Here is a 15,843-nt window from a genome sequence, read left to right on the forward strand (position 1 = left end):
CTTTTTTGGAATGTGTGTACCTATACTATGAAGGAATGAAAGAACCTAATAATAGAGAGATAGTTCTTCATACATACCAACTGCCAAACACACATACATGCACACAGAACCAGTGATTAAATCAGTAGCAAAGAACTTATATCCATGATTAATGTAAGTGCTTTCTCAACCAAAGTTGAATGAAACAGATGAGAGCTCAGCAGGCATATGCTGCTGCTGTGAGCATACAAATAAGTTTGATCAGTAGCTCTAGTTTCCATACCTAATGCCAAATAACCATCTAGAAAATCCTAGGCAAGAGAGTGGATAATTCAACACAGGCCTGATCTCTGTTGTACGGGTGACCTTGACATTGGTAAGAAAGCAGAAACCAATTGGTAAGAAAGCAGAAAGGGAAAAGCTACTTGCTGTAAGTACCTGTCAAGGATTTAGAGATGTCTGAGAGATTTAACATTAGAACAATAAAAAGTTTCCTCGGCTGTAGAATACACCCAATTTTATGACAGTCTTCATCAGCAGGGTAAATAAAAGGATATTCTATATTATATCATTTAATTTAGGGGTGGGGAGAGTCAGCAAATTTCACCCAGAATTAACATGTGCAAATATTTCATTTTTCTTTTCTCCACTGAGTGCCTATGGTAACACATAAAAGATGCTGGACACAACTAAATGATAGCCAGTTTCTGTATTCCTCTACTTAGGCAAACAACTTCTATTAGCCTGCGGAAGTCGATAAATAGAATTATATTCAAGCGATGTGTACCATGTACCTGGTGGTTAGGAGCCATATTAAAGGCTGTTTTCTGCATTGTTAGTTGTCCATAAACATTTCTAGTTGTGATGATAATACAAATAATAACGGTGTTCAGAAGTAGGCCTAATGGGATTTAAATGAGGTTACTAAACAAAAGTAAAAAGGGGCAGTCTGTGCAGTGTGTCACTTGGTCAATTGGAAAGTAGTGGGGACTATTCTTATACTTGCCAGCATAGAATTTTTCTTTTCAGTATATTGGTATGAGATTCTCTCTGGAGGCGTTACAATCTGTTATAACTTCCTGGCAACAGCTTTTGGGATAAGGCCAACAAGATTGTCAAATAATGCACAGGAAGGAAGAGGGTGGCCTAAATATTGTAACCATCCTTTTTTTTCTTAGGGCCAAATTACTGTAGTTTTATAAATCTCTGTAATTAGGAATCTCTGCCAGAATAAATTAGAATTCTTAGATGGAATTTAGCACTTCTGAATGAAGCTCATCAAATTATGACAACTGGCATGCAAACAACCTTTCATTCATTTTGACCTTCCTTATGCCCAACAGAAAACCTTAGCTTTTCAAGATATGTTCATGGGACAGCATATGAAAGCAAGTTTATATGCCATCTTTTAGAGTCAATCCTTAAATTACCTGGGAATTAACACTAAAAGGATTGTGTATATTGGTTGAAACACTTCCTTCATTTCATGTGTTGATTTTAAAAAGATGGGAGGCTTGACAAGAGCACACCTGGTGAGAGATGGCCTCTTGAATCGAAGGCTTATATTAACTCTATAATTCATAAAGCTCTGATCGTAGAGTGCTTTCTGATAGAGTTCTCATGCTTTCAGTCTATACTTTTTATTTTGACAGATTAGTCACAGCATCAGATAAAAGCAAGTGGATAGCATGAAAAGCAGTTCATGGAGAACTGCCAAGTAGGAATACTTAAAAATTGTGGTCTGTTGCAAAATACTTAAAGTTGTGAGAAAAGACAGGTCAATAATACTTCTAATGAGAAATGTAATTACATTGTTGCTTTCAACATGTCTGCCCTGTCTTTGCCTGTCATTCATGGTTAGAAATCCATGAATGCTTTTTATAGTAACAGAGGAATGCTACTACTTAGATATTTGCATGGAAAATCTGGTGGAGGGGAGTGGTGGGTAAGAAAAATTAAGATTGATTTTGTTAAAAAGGGAAAAGACAAAAATTAATTGGAATTTAGCTCCTAAGATGGGGTTTCTAAAATTATAACTTTTAAATCTATCTTTAGGTGCCGTAAACTGCAAACAATTATCCTGTCTTAATACTACAAACAAATCACTGTGGAATTGAAGGGAACTTAATTTACAGGTAAGAATATTTTCCTTAATCAGTTGCTTTATGGATTTTTGAGTGTACCTAATTATTGCAGTGTGTGCTAGAAGAGTATTGCCAGAGGCAGTGACTCAGGATGAGAAGGTTGTCACAAAACTTCTGTATTCACTGCAGGTCTGAAGTAGAATATGGACCAAATATATATTATTGCATGTGAGTGTTTCTTGAATTCCATTAACATGCCAGCTTATTTTTGAAGAAGCAAAAAACTTACCTGAAAGTTATTTTTCTTAGCACATTTGTAAGTGGCATCCTGATGGTATTTATATGAATGTCATTCTTAATAGAAGAACGAATTTCACCGTTGGGATCTGAGACGGCCTGTTCATTAGGAGGCTAGATATTTTAGTGACAAAATCGGTATTTTCAGGGGTTAAATGGAACTCACCTTTCACGGTCTGAGGGGCTTTTAGCTTCTGTAACTGTCCTTAGGATTTGGATCAGTGAGACATCTGACCTGAATGCTCCTTGGGAGTTTATTCAGATTCAGTACTAGGCTAAATTATTAGTAATTTCAAAGAGTTCGGAACAGTGGGTAGAAGTCCAGTTTGGAGGGCCAGAGACACAATAGTATGGCTGTGTTTAAGCTATTTAACTGTTTGAAACTTGCTGTTCCTGAAAAAAAAAAAATTACAAAAGAGGGCTCCTCTACATAGGTTTTTTAACTCCAGTTAATCTTCATGTCTTTTAGAGGATTAAAAATCATTTGAGATTAACTTTAATATTCTTAGGGAAAACTCTTCCTCAAATTTAATTAATCGAATCCTTTGATGATTGTGATTGGTACATTTATTCCATGAAAACACGGTTATGATTTCACTTTAAACAAATTCCTTGTTCATAAAAATACATAAAAAATATTCTGAGAAAGTAAAGGGTTCAATACAATGGCCAGGGTATTAACTTTTTAAAAAACATATGCTACCCTGAAGAACCTTAATTGTGGTTGTGGTATGATGATGTTTTAATAGCTGTCTTTTGACATCATGAAAATGGATGGTAAACTATAAAAATCGTTGCTCACTCCTAATAGTGTGTTTCTGCCTTGATTTTATTGAATTGTGTTTATTTCTTGTGTCCCTCTTGATGACTGTTCAAATCATTATTTCATTTTATAAAATAAGTTCTCTTGTCATCAGTTTTCATTGTAGTGCTTGAGGAGTTTAGCTATGTAGTTTCCAGGAAGTGTTCATGGAATCAAAATCCTAGAAAACATACATACATACACTTAATCCTGAATTTTCTTTTGGAAATCCTTCATTTGGAGATTTCTACCCCCACCTATATATAGCATACAGCCTCTCAAGAATTAAAAAAAAAAAATGGGGTGAAAAAAATCCTCAAGGCTCTGATTAGATTATAATATATGAATATTTAATTTTGCTGTTATATTTTTTCAACACCCAAATTTATATGAACTTGTTCATAGCACAATCTACAGTAAATGTTAAAAAATTTATGATGTTCAATTTATACATATCAAATTAATATAGGTTTACAATACGTTTTAATCATTGTCATACCTACGTATAATTCATCCAAATGTGGTATTATCCATACATCTTAACAGAAAGCCTAAGTACTTGAATGAGAGAGACCACATTTCCACAACAGAAGGTCACAATAAAATATGTGCTGTGTTAAATATAGCTGGTCACCTTGGGTCACGCACTGAGACTGGTTGATGGTGCTTATCTCTGCAAACCTCTCCTTCCACTGATTTATGAATTGCGATGGGTTTTCTTATATCAAAGGCAAGACAAGGCTACATGCCCTGACAGTAGTAAAGGGAGAGTAGTATTTTCATTTAAGTCTTAGTAAAGTGCTTTCATGTGAGAGAAGATTATGGCTGCCTTCCCTTGCTGATCTGTGAAGTTTCTCTAAGGATATTGATTAATTTTCCAGTCACATCCAAGTGTATTGTCAGAGACCATCCTTATACTTAGTTGCACCAGGGCTTGGCACCAATACTCTGGGGAGGACAAGAGGGGAGGATCAACCCCCCCTGTTTGGATTGTTCTCAGTACAATGTGCTATACACACTGCACAAACACAGCTAGCTGGACGTCTGACTCTGCCTTGCCCTCTTAGCGCTGATGAACAGACCTGAACCTCAGGTACAAGTAATTGTTTACACATTAGTCTCTGGAACATAGCTTTGAGGGCACAGTCCAGGTGAAATTTATATTTGCATTCTTAACTTTGAGCACAGAACTTGGGAGCTGCTAGATCCTTTCACAAATGTAGGGGGAAAGAGGAAGAATAGAAATTAGTAAGGGAAGGGGGGAAAGAGTCTCCTGATAGTCCATTCCTTGGACACCTTCTGTGCTTAGCAATCCCGGGATTACTCCTCTGATCCCCTCAATCTTCTTGGCAGCCTTGCTAGGACTTTCCAGCCACACTTAAACTTGGATATTGTTGAGTTTTAATATGCCCTTAACTATCAGCTCCCTGACAGACCAAGTAGGTCCTGGTCTTACCTTTGACGTTGGACCATGAGTAATTCCCTTCAGAGTAATTAGGAAATGAAGTCTGACATACCATCATATGAAAATTATGCAAAGTGAAAATCTCGCCAAGAGAAATGCAAAGTGGAAGCCAAGTAAAACTGATGTCCTCAGGAAGAAGTTGCCTTCCATTGAATAATTAACTATAGTTTTTCAGCATGTCTTATGATGGGACATTCAGAGGCAATACAAGATTCCATTGAATCCTAGAATATTTTGTACAAGCAATTAATGTTTCATATTTGAAAATGATGATATTAACCAGTATCCTTTTCTTTTTCTCTCCTATAATATGGGATAAATCAGGCCTAGCTACACCCTTTTGTCCCAGAATTAGTCATTTCTATCCATATCTGATTTTTACACCTTTTTAATATTTATACGCTGATATCTTCCTTTTTTGTTGTTTACTCACTCTGGGGACATTCGAAAGCCTTGCCTTTCTTCCTTAGCCAAGCACTCCATTCCCTTCATCATCCTCTTGGCTGTTCTTTGGATTGCCTCCAATTTGCATGCACAATTTTAGTATTGAGGTGCCAAAATTACGTTTATTCCAACTGTAGCTTTATTGAAGTTACTTATAACTCAAATTACATACTCAAATAAATGAGATCTCCAAGGCATGAAAATTCACTAAGGACCTAGAAGGCAAGCTGAGATATACAAATATGTTGTAAAAATGCTACAGGTAGATTTTAAGCCACTAGAGAAATGTGTATATCAAAATCAAAAGATTTTAGGATGAATGTTTTGTATAGAATTATATATTTTCAGCCTAGGTCTGTTATCCTTTTTCAGGTTTTTTTCATTACTGTCAGTCTGTTTCATGTTCAAGATTTTACTAGGTGTGGTTTCAGTATATCTGGCCATTTTCTTATTACTTTTTCTTTTCTTGCCAATTCAGAGGGCAGGCTTATATCATTAAAAGGAAAGTAGTTGTCTTTGCAATGCAGAGAAAAGACTAACATTAAATGATGATTAAAATATTAAAGACAAAGACACTGAACCCAGCAAAACTTGTGTCATCTTTTTAATACATGGACACTTTGGATATTGATATTTAAAGTGACTGTTCAAGTAGCAACATGACACATGGCACAGATAAAGTGTCTGTGAAAACGTGTATCATAATCAAACAAATGGCTTAGAGTAAAATCCAATGAAAGGAGAAAATAGTGTTTCCTCAACAAATGCCATTTTTGCCCTAAGGCAATCTATGCTGGGGGAAAAACATCATGTATAATGTCAACACAAATCATAGACATCTCCCTTGAAGAGCAGATTTTATTGGAATGTCCATGTTTGCAAATACTTGAGACTGTGGAAAGGAAGCAAACCAGTGAAATACATCACGACCATCACCCAATGACGTGGGGAGGGCAACAGGAGCAGACATACCTCAGAGAGTGGTGAGGAAGAAGGGGATTAAGAAGTAAACCAAAACCTTAGATTAAAGATTAATTTAGCCTGTCATGAATGATCCTGCAGTGGAAGGAAGTCTTATGTACAAAGATCAGTGCTGATACATAACCCAAAACTCCCTACCATCATGCAAGAAAAAATGCAGAGAGAAAGATGGGAGACAAAGAGGAAGAAATAGATCAACGTTTGCTAAGAATCCTGTGCAATCTAATTTCCCTTTCTTAAGGACAGAGCATACTGTTAGGAAAATGAAAATGAGTCTTGGTTTTTTTTTTAGGATATTTGAATTCTACTTTCAAAATAGCAAGAAGCTGATACAGTTGGTTTAAGTAACTCATTTTGTAAACAGACATTAGGCAGGGCTTTTAGTTGCAGTTGCTCTCCTTTATTTGTAACCCTTCAATGTTCGTTAAGATTCTATTCACAGCTGTGAACAGTGGTTAAATAATTTGATATGAGAGAAACTATTGTCTGTTGAATTTAATTTGGGTTAGAGGCTCCAGTGCACACTAATATGCTAATTGTTAACTTCTAGTTAACCTGCTACGTCAAACCTAATATGGTTTTTGTTGTTCCAGTACCTACTGTGTGTATAGCTAGTTCTTTATCTGTACACAAATATTCTTATATACTATATTCTCCTGTCATTAATACATTATATTCCATAGTATTTTAAACCTGCATCATGGATAAATGACAGTGAAAGTACAATTCTTCTCAAATATCTTTCCAGGTGTCTAATCATAGGCTAGGCTGCTTTATTAGTTTTTAGTTTGCAGGAAGTCATTTTTCAACTCACTAATTAATTTCACTCAACTATTTTTTTGCATGATTATTGTTTTAGTTACCTAGGCTACTTAAAGCAATGCCATGTAATGGTTCAGCTTAAGCAATGGGAATTTAATTGCTTACTGTTATAGAGTCCAGGAAGATGTTCAAATCAAGGCATCATTAAGGTGATACTTTCTTCCCAAAGACCATCTGCTGGTGATCCTTGGCTCCTCTGACACATGGCAAAGCACATGGCTGAGACTGCTGGTTCTCCCTTATCTTTCGGTTTTGCTGATTTCATCTCCTTGCCTCCATGGCTTCCCCCCACCCCCTTCTTTCTCTGTCTCTCTCTCTCTCTCAGTCTCTCTCTCTCCCTTTTGCTCTCTCTCTCTCTCTCACTCTCTCTCTCTATTCGTTCCATTTATAAAGGACCTCAGTTATAGGATTAAGTCCCATCCTGAATGAGGTGGTCACTGGCACCTTAAATGAAGCAGCCTCTTCAAAGATCCTACTTATAATGGGTTTATACTCACAGGGATGGATTAGATTTAAGAATATGTTTTTCTGGCATACACACAGCTTCAAACCACCACAAATATTAAGAGCCATTGTGCTGAGAATATAAGTCAGTATACACAGTTCCTGCCTGTAGGACGAATATTAATTAAATTATTATGCAAACAAATATAAAGGAAGCAGACTTGACCCAATGAATAGGGTGTCCGCCTACCACATGGGAGGTCTGCAGTTCAAGCCCTGGACCTCCTTGTCCCATGTGGAGCTGACCCATGCGCAGTGTTGATGTGCGCAAGGAGTGCCCTGCCATGCAGGGGTATCCCCCGTGTAGGGGAGCTCCACGTACAGTGAGTGCACCCTATAAGGAGAGCTGCCCAGCGCAAAAGAAAGGGCAGCCTGCCCAAGAATGGTGCTGCACACACAGAGAACTGACACAACAAGATGACGCAACAAAAAGAAACACAGATTCCGAGTGCCGCTGATAAGGATAGAAGCGGTCACAGAAGAAAACACAGTGAATGAACACAGAGAGCAGACAAATGGGAAACGAAGAGAAGGGGAGAGAATAAACTAAATAAAAACCACAACAAATATAAAATTACAGTTTTGATATGTGCTAGAAAGGAGAGTAAAATGAGGATTTGAATTACGGAGGTCAGCTAAGGCTTCTCTGAGGACTTGATGTCAGATCAGAGATAGGAAGTGTGGCAGTTTGAGATTATTTTATGAATTCCAAAAAGAGAAAGATTATGTTTGTAAAATAATCTCCTCTGGGTATGATATCTTTTGATTGCATTAAATTCAGTCTAGGGGACTTTGATTGGATTACTTGATAAGATTGCTTTAGGGCTTTTAATTGGGCTATGTCAGTAAGGCATAACTCTGGTTGAGTCCCACCCCCTCACTGGGGTCCCATATAAAGGGACAGTGACCAAGACAGACACAGGAAGAGAGAGCTTTGTCATTTTTGATCCTGCCATTGACAGAAAGGAGAACGCTCAAATAGCTGAGGCCCCAGGGAGAGATGAGCCATTTGCCTGAGAGCTTACAGCTGAAATTGGGAAGGGCATGGAACAGCTGGCTAATACAGGAAGCTCTAAGAGAAAAGCCCTGTGCCAGCTTGCAGCTGAAATCAGGAAGAAAGCAGAGCCTCTGAGCCACAGAGAAAAAGCCCAGAGGAGAACCAGGCACCATCTTGCTTCACCATGTGGCTCCTGACTTAGGTGAGAAAGCACCTCTTATGATGCCTTGAGTTAGACTTTTCGTGGCCTTGGAACTGTAAGCTTTTACCCCCAGAATAAATCCACATTATAGAGCCAACAGATTTCTGGTATTTTGCATTGGCTTCCCTTTGGCAGACTAAGACAGGAAGTAAACTCGATGACATGAAGGAGCCTTTCAGTTAGAGAACTTCATTGACAGGGTTTCATTTTGAGGGGCTAGAGCCTTTCTGGGGGAGGGGGGGTGTTGAGAAATCAGTTCAGTGATGGGGAACAGGAGAGCTTTGTGAATAATTTACTAATTAAAAGAATGAATTTTAATACTGTATCAGAAAAAAACTGAGCAGCAGGCCTCATCTAATGACTTCTCAGTTGAGGACTTTGGACAAATTAGTTAACCTCTTTGAATCTTAGACTCCTGATCTGTAATATGGAGATCATAACCCTTAGTTCATAAAATTGCCTCAGTAAATGCTAGCTACCATCACCACCCCACTGTCATCCTGTCATTGTCATTGTGGTTGTCATCATCACTTTGTTTCACTTGTGTTCTAGCACTGATTTGCAGTCTGCTTTTAGGCAAATCATTTCATCTCTTTGAGTTTCTATTTCATCCCTCTGTAAAACAGGGGTTGTAATTAAATGATTTCAAAGATTCTTTCCTGCTCTGATTTTCCATGATTTTCTAACCAAATCTAAAGCCAGAAATTTCAGTCCAGATATCATGGGAACCTGTACCCTGCAGATTAGGGAAAATGTTATTTTGGGGAAGTAGATATTAAGAAAAGAGCCACATCTACCTGTCAACATCTTTACTTACATTTCTTTAGTCCACATTTTAGAAGTTTCTATTATCTTAGATTGAATTTTATAGCACATATTTCTTCTACTAAAAAGCCTTTAAAGTGTTTCAGTGGGACATTTAATTTGCCATTATGGTTGGTTTCTCAAATCATTCTCTTTGTAATTGTCACATTTTTACAGTCCTCTTTAAAATGAATTTAGTTTTCCAACTAAAAATATCAAGCTGAGTTGGAAATTGAAATCCAAGAACTATAAAATCAAATGATAGGAAACCAGCCTACTGGCCAAGGTTTTCAACTCACACATCATCAATAAAGACCATGAGAAAACAGTGCTTTTTGTTGTTACAAAATATAGAAGATTATTTGTGTGATTCTTATAACCAGAATAAAATTTTATGACATTTCTAAACTCAGAAAAGGAAAAGTGAGTTATTTTACCCCTTGCTACTTATTTATTTAAATATGTAAATGTTTTGTTTGATTGTAGCATTTTCTTTTTAAACTATTTATGCTTCATTTAAATTACTGTATATTTGGTTTTCAAAAGTTTACTTTGACTATATGTATGTTCAACATTTGATCTTTGTTAGTAATGCCACAGATAGAAGAATCCAGATACATTTTTTCTATTTGTTATTTTAAAACTTCACCCTTTGGTGTTCTTGGTAAAAATCTAAGTGCTTTCATACTTAGTTTCATCTTTACCCTAGGTAATATATAGTAAATAGATAGCTCATGTGTTCTTGGCCTCAAATTACAAGATCAACTGTATGTTTATTGAATGAGAACTAGATTTCATATCTCCTGACTTCTAGACCAGTATACATTTCACAGTGCCCCACTGTTCCTCCAAAGTAATATATACCCCAAATAACTCAATCACAGCATGCAAATTATTGGCATGAATTAAAAGTGGTTAAATTGGCAAATCATTGAATTCCCTAATGATTATAGCATTAAAATAGTATTTCGTGTTGATTTCCTCTTCTATTTTTTTCTTATAATATTTCCCATTTGGTTTGCCTCTATATGGATATGCTTTTCATATATGAATGCCTTATTATCACATTGTCATATTGGGTGAAAGACCAATTAGCATGGATTAATTAAGGTAATGAAATAATTATAGTTACTGTAATATAGCTATATTGTAACCAACGTTAGAAAGGGCTAATTGTCTCTTGGTTATGAGCATGTGCTTTGGAAATGATTGATGTGGACTTGAATTTGACCTTAGATACATACTAATAACGTGTGCTCTTGCAAGTTATTTAATTTTGAGCCTTAACATTCTCATCTGAAAAGTAGAGATAAATAGTAGTTAACTTAGTTTATTTTTAATAGATAAAATTATATAACTGTGTTACATTTTATACATGGTAAGGGCCCATTGCTATTTTTAATGTTAGTTTTACTTCCCTGGCTACAGGAATGTGTACATTTCCCATTAGGAGCTAATCATACTTCCATAGACCCATAGTTTTAGAGAACGGGACAGGTAATGCAAGTTTGGTCATTTAGAAACCTTTGCTGGGTACTGATTAAACTCAAGCTGGGGTAGCAGTGCTTGTCTTGGAGAACAGAACCAGCACACAGCAAAGCTGACAAGATGTAGCAAGATCGACTTAAAGGCATTTGAGTTCCTGGGTCCAGTGTCCCTGAAGTTGGTTTTCCTTCTGCCTTCTCTACGGTTTTTCTTTGTGGGACACTAAATTCCCCTTTCTAATGTTATTTTTAATTAGGCTTCTCTGACCTCATAAAGGAGTCAAATAATACATCTTAAGAAACATGTTTCTTCATCCCTCAGTGAACATTTATTATTCCCAACAGTATCTTATTGCTTATTTATTTACATAGTTATTTTCTTTCCCTTGCTACTAAAATGTAAGCTTTACTTAGAGGACTTGCAATACTCTGTCCTTAGCTATTGCAAAACTCCTACCGTGAAGTAGGCACTCAATAAATATTTGTTGAATAAACAGATGAAGGGAGAAAGGAAAGAATAGTCTTCTTTTAAAAATGCTTCCTAATCAAAATTGTATCCATGCCCTTTCCTGAAACAAACAACATTTATTGACACCTTGAACCAGTCATCATGTTAGCATTGTACACCTTTTGAGGTCGATAGTATGATACACATTTTACAAAGGAGAAAACTGAGGGGTAGCGTTGTAAAGTCATGATAGTGGACTCTGATGCCCTGCCCAGCGCCCTGTGAGAACCAGCTGCTGGGAGTGCTGCTGGCAGACAGCGCTCAGGTGTGAGCCCTCTTCAGGGATTACCTCAGCTGAGGGGAGTGCACCTTACCCATGGCCACACCCCCTTGGCAGCAGGGCTCTCATCTTAGGCCTGATTCAACTTCTCTCTTTTTCTCAACTCTGCTTCCTTTCGGTCCCTTCCCCAGACATTGATCTCAACAGCCTTCCCTAGTAAGCTAGAGTCTGCTTTCCTGAAAACCAACTTGCTCTGTGTAACTTCTGAAGGTCCCTGCCCCTGCCCTGAAAGGCCTCTCTGAGGAGCCCCAGAAGGCTGAGACCTGTCAGAGAGGAAGCTCAGCTCAGAAGGTTGGTCTGAGGAAGGCTAGGCGTCTGTAGAACTAAAAGAATTCCATTGTGGCTGGAACACTGTGAACTGGGTGGAGAGACTTCAGAGGTCAACAGGTACATGTTGGATCTTGTAGGCTATGAGCAAAGAAGGTAGAATTTTATTTTTAATCTTTCCTACCCTACTTTCTGACCGAGCATCTGGATTTGCCTACCCACACGTCTAGCTGCAATGAGTCTGTGCACTGGGGCCCATTTCTGCTCTATAGAATCTTATTTGAATTCAGAGCTTGAAAGATTAATTTTTCTTTCATAATGCCATTCATTGGGCTTTTCATTCTTGACCTTCTCACTGGCTTCCTACTAGAATTATAGCCTCAAAAAGCAATTGTTTTATTGGAAAATGGTATTTTGAACAATTAGCTGTTAAATAGTCAATTTTATGTAGTTAAAATATCTCTTTCCTTATCCACAGAAAAGACTAGAATGCCAGCTACTAGGATTCAAAGATAACATAGGAGATTTCCCAGTGCTTCATGTGCTTGTGGAAATCTTTTAGACATTTTAAGTTAGTAGGATTTATACTACTTTGAGTAATAATTAGAGATCATTCAAGTAGCTCTTAGAACTCAGTTACTTCTAGGTCATGGAGAGACACATGTGGACACTGATATGTTTCAAACCAGCAAGGTTATGTATATATGCTAAATTAATTTGTGCACTGTTTGGAAAAGGTCTAAACGGTTTTCATTTATTTTGGGCAAATATTAGTGCTTACTAGAAGCAGCTAGGTAACCGAAACCTGGAAAATGGAGCGCTAAATGGAGCCTATGTGTGTTGAAGGATTTATTTTCTTGCATTCTTTTTATTCCCAATATTTCTTGACAACCCAGTACGGAAGTTCTTAACCTTGGCGGCCTATAATTATCACCTGTGGCACTTTTAAAATCTATGGTAGCTGGGAAGATATTCTAATTGAGTAGAGTCCATGTAGCTGTTTGGTTTGTTGTTTTGGTGATCTTTTTCACTTCTGCATCTGTTTCAGTTGGACAATAAAGGATTAAACCACTAGTCTGTTATAATATCTAAAAGGAAGGTGTCTGTGAATTATGACCATTTCTTTCTTTGTCTAATGTTATACGCTTCATCTTTCAAAAGTCCCTGGGCTTCTTGCCTTCATAGCTAAAAGAACAGAAAATTACCTAGAACTGCATGGTGGCACTCATAAGTAATGGTTTTTCTCCTTCACTTAAATTTCACTTAGAACAAACAACATGCTAAACAAGGTAATTGAGTTCCATGCCTCTGTGTGTATGTATCTGGATGACAGAAAAGAAAAACAAAAGGCACTATTGTACATAATTTAAAAATATAGCAGAACGTCGATGAGAGCTATGTCCTAGTATTTTCTTAAACCTCCAAATTATGTATCACCATAGCAAGTAATTTTCATAGTAAAGAAGAGCTTCTCCTTTTGAGTTATATACAGCTGTTATCCAGATTTGTATTAGAGGCACATAGAACTCAAATGACTAGTACTCCTTGGAGTTGTATAATGCAGCGCCCTTGCTTTGGGACCAGGTAAGAAGTGCTTAGAACAGGAGTTCTAAACCAGAAGCAACTTTGGCCCCCAGAGGACATTTGGTAATATCTGTCAGAACTGGGGGAGGTATAGTTAGTATCTCTAGTTAATAGAGGTCAGGGATGCTGCAAAACATCCTACTGTACACAGGACAGCCCCACTACAGTATAGGGTTATTCTGCCCAAAATGTCAGTAGTGCCAGGTTGAGAACCCTGGCTTAGAGATTTGTGTTGACTATCAACCACTTAAAATTTCCCATGAAAGGTTGGAGCTGAAGGCAGGATCTTGTCTTTCTGTTGGGCGTTGTATCCCCAGTGCTAGTACAGTGCCTGATACATAGTAGGTAGTCAATAAATATTTTTGGGGATGACTGACTGAATGACTTGAGCTGGACAACCTTGAATTGACAGCCCTAGTGTTCCATGGATGTATTTATACTGTGAAGGCCCCTTGGGAAATGATACAGGATGTCTGGAAGGGGGGAGACCCCGAAGGGGATCAGACCTGAAGGACATGTAAAGCCCTTTAGAAGGCCAACTGCTTTAAATTACAATTTTCTCCTCTTCCCTTATGACAGTCTTGGCAGCACCAATGTGACTTCTGGGTTGAGAGTCCTCTGAGAGCAAGAGGCCTATTGTTTCATGTGAGAAACTAATAAGGCTATTATGAGTCACAGAATTAGGACTCATGTTTCATAAGTTCTCTTAGCAGAACCTCAGAGGTCCTCAATTCAACTGTTCTTTTGAATCTCAAGAGCTTTGGATTACCACCCCAGTATGAGGTCACCAACTTTACCTCCTTCTTGAGGCTTCCACATGCATATTTCTGTAACTCCAAATCTAGATTTCAGTTTATAGCAGTCTGGAATCTGTCTCCTAGGTATTTTCACTTGTTTTTCCCAGTTCTGTTTTGTGGGAACATAGAAAACAAAATCTAATCCCTTTCCTATGATCTTGGAATGTTTGAAGAGAACTCCCCCAGCTGCTTCAATTTTTCCCATTAGTTCCTTTTCCTGCCTCAGGAATTTAGGTCTGAATAAGTGAAGTTTACCTGGATCAATTTTAAAGTGAAGCACCTAGACCTGGGTACAGTTTTTCAGGTGTTACTTGAGTGGAATAAAGTAAACTGAGACAAGTACAGCTTTATTCTAGATATAATATTTATTTTACTGTATCCTGAGATTACTATATTTTTTTGGTAACTATCACATGGTTCATTAAATAAGACTTTTTAAAAACGTACTAGGACTAGGCCACAACTTCTTTACTTTATGCTTATGATAACATCTTTCTAATCATAGTATATGTGAGTATTAGGGGAAGGGGATCAGAGTAAACTAAGTACCAAGAGAAATGTGAAGAAATGTTAAATGTTTAATGCCCAGTTCAAGCTGAGAAGATGAGTTTTCTTTTTCCTTAGTCTTTAAAAGGAATATTCCTCACATTTGGGTCCTTAAGTCATTGTGTGTCAGCATCATCTTATCAGAGAGGTGGTTCCTGGACGTCCTATCAAGTACTGTCTCACTCCCCTTCACTTGCTTATCCCTTTTACCCTGTTTTATTTTTCTTCATAGCTCTTACACTACCAAGCATTTTATAGATTTCTGTTGCTGTATTAAACATCTCCTGAAAGCAGGGACTTTGTTTTTCAGAGCTGTGTCCACTGTACCTGGCAAGCAGCATAATGTCTGGTGCAGTAAGAATTTGGTAAATGAAGAATTGAATAAGTAAATCAGTCAGTGTTAATGACCATGCCAATCTGGCCCCACTCTGGACCAGGTGAATAAGAATTTCTGGGGGTGGGGCCCAGGAATCTTTGAGTAGAAACTTTTCCTCTAGTGTTTCATCTGTATTCTAAAAGTTTAGAATGACACATTTTGAATAGGTGCACACAATATTCAGCGTACCAAAACTGATAATAGAGTGTAAGAGTAAGTTTTTGAAGTATCAAAAAATGGCCATCTGCCTTGATAGTTTTAAAGGAAGACATATGTCTACACCAAGGCAGTAGAATACAATTATTTCCATCTTAAATTTTGCCCATTGTGTATTATTAGACAGTTGAGGATCACCCTCTTCCAACACATGTTTGCTCTAATGTAACTTCATTATTTAAACACAGAGAAGGACCTCGATAAAATCCGGTTTTGACTATGATGCTGCCATGGCTTGAGGATTCACTCCCACTTCCTAAATCATATTCTTGCTCATACTATAATAGCAAAGATCTGAACATATATAGGCTTACCAAATAAGACTAGGTAGGGTGTAGAAATAGTTGACACTGTTTGGATATAGTTTGTGAAATTGTCTGAAATGCTGATCTCAGAAAAGAAAG

General features: G+C 37.4%; 1 protein-coding gene across 20 annotated transcripts in view; it reads left to right on the forward strand.

Moving 5' to 3' along the window:
- CHL1 (cell adhesion molecule L1 like) overlaps positions 1 to 15,843 on the forward strand; it is a 221,934-nt gene that overhangs the window by 40,621 nt on the left and 165,470 nt on the right. For all 20 annotated transcript variants that reach the window (XM_058288742.1, XM_071212165.1, XM_058288736.1 and 17 more), the window contains exon 2: positions 2,035 to 2,114. The gene's annotated coding sequence lies outside the window, so the exon portion shown is untranslated. The remainder of the gene's footprint in view (positions 1 to 2,034; positions 2,115 to 15,843) is intronic.

The sequence above is a fragment of the Dasypus novemcinctus genome, chromosome 26, assembly GCF_030445035.2.
Source record: "Dasypus novemcinctus isolate mDasNov1 chromosome 26, mDasNov1.1.hap2, whole genome shotgun sequence".
NCBI classification, from domain to species: Eukaryota; Metazoa; Chordata; class Mammalia; order Cingulata; family Dasypodidae; genus Dasypus; species Dasypus novemcinctus.